Below are 1,435 nucleotides of genomic sequence, written 5' to 3' on the forward strand. Positions count from 1 at the left end.
GCGGTGCCCCCTCCCTGGCCGGCGTCCAGAACCTGGGCGCCCGGTCGCCCAGGGAGGAAGTCAGACCTGGTTGGGATCCCTGACGTCCCCCCCGCCCTCCCCAGGTGCCCAGGTTAGTCCTGAGGGTACAGAGTCTGCCGCCTGGAGCCGCCCCCTGGAGCCTTCCCGCCTCAGCTCTCTCCACTGGGCAGGGCGCCCGGTCCAGGTGCCCCAGGGCGGGCGCACTGTGCCTCCTACTTTTTCTGTCTCTGCCCATCTTCCTCCTCCCCCAGCCTTAACCAGGTGCCTGCCTGGCACTTAGGATACTGCCCTTGAGTAATAGTTATGGAATTAAACGGAACTGAAAAGATTTCAAGGATTTTGAATAGCGATTCCCAACATTTTTCATCTCATGGCACATATAAACTAATTACTAAAACTTTGCGACACACCAAAAAATATATTTTTTGCCGATCTGCCAAAAAAGTAGGCATAATTTTGATTGATTTACAAAAAATAAAAATAAATAAGAGTAATTACCTACCTACCCTATTTGCTCCAAAGTGACTTTTTAAAAAACCAGGTGCTTATAAGAGTATATAAGAGTTTCTGGCACCAAGAATTAACCAATCAGATGCAACCTTATTATGTGACATGACCAATAGATATGCTCTATTGTATGACCTATATACTAATATTTATGGTTCAAGACTCCACAGCTATTGTGTTGGCTGATGTCATTTTTTTATTTGACAATCTAAGGGAAAAGGGCTCAGTGCCCCTGACTAAACAGTCAGTTTTTTGCATGTTTTAAAAATCCTTATGGCACACTGGCTGAAAATCACTGATCTAGAGTCATCCCTGAGTTCAATTGAAATGGGGGTGCGAGAGTGGATGGGGTGGCGCCAGGCTAGGAACTTATCCTGGCTTCTGGTGGGGGCAGAGAAAAGCCCCATTAGCAAGGTCACAGGTTTAAGGAAGCAGGCACAGTCTGCGGGGGCCCTCTGCCCCCCAAATGCATCCCTCCCCACAGGGCTAGAGCTGAAGATGTAATCCTTAGGTGCAAAATTTAAGGGAGTGCCAAGGAACTCCGTACTCTAAATAAATAACATTTTAATGCAAAAATTTTTAAAAATTAATGCAAAAATTCATGTTGAAGAAAATATCAAATTTGTAAATGACGGCTGAATCCATAGCAGACCATATGGGAGCCTGAAACAAAAGGAAACCTCAGTAATACCGATTCTGTCTAGTAGCCCTTAGGACACAGTCGTTGCGTTCATTATTTTCACTGCCCGCTGAAGCACGCTGTTAGGATGGCTCACCAGGAAGGGGAAAGGCCCCAAATGCCCAATAGGGAAGAGAAGGCTCTAGACTGGGAGAAGGTGCCTCAAGCTGTGGAAAACCAGCTGTGCCTGTCAAAACCAGCCTGGAGCTGACACCTAAACCACGTGAG

The sequence above is a fragment of the Myotis brandtii genome, unplaced genomic scaffold, assembly GCF_000412655.1.
Source record: "Myotis brandtii unplaced genomic scaffold, ASM41265v1 scaffold536, whole genome shotgun sequence".
In the NCBI taxonomy this organism is placed as follows: Eukaryota; Metazoa; Chordata; class Mammalia; order Chiroptera; family Vespertilionidae; genus Myotis; species Myotis brandtii.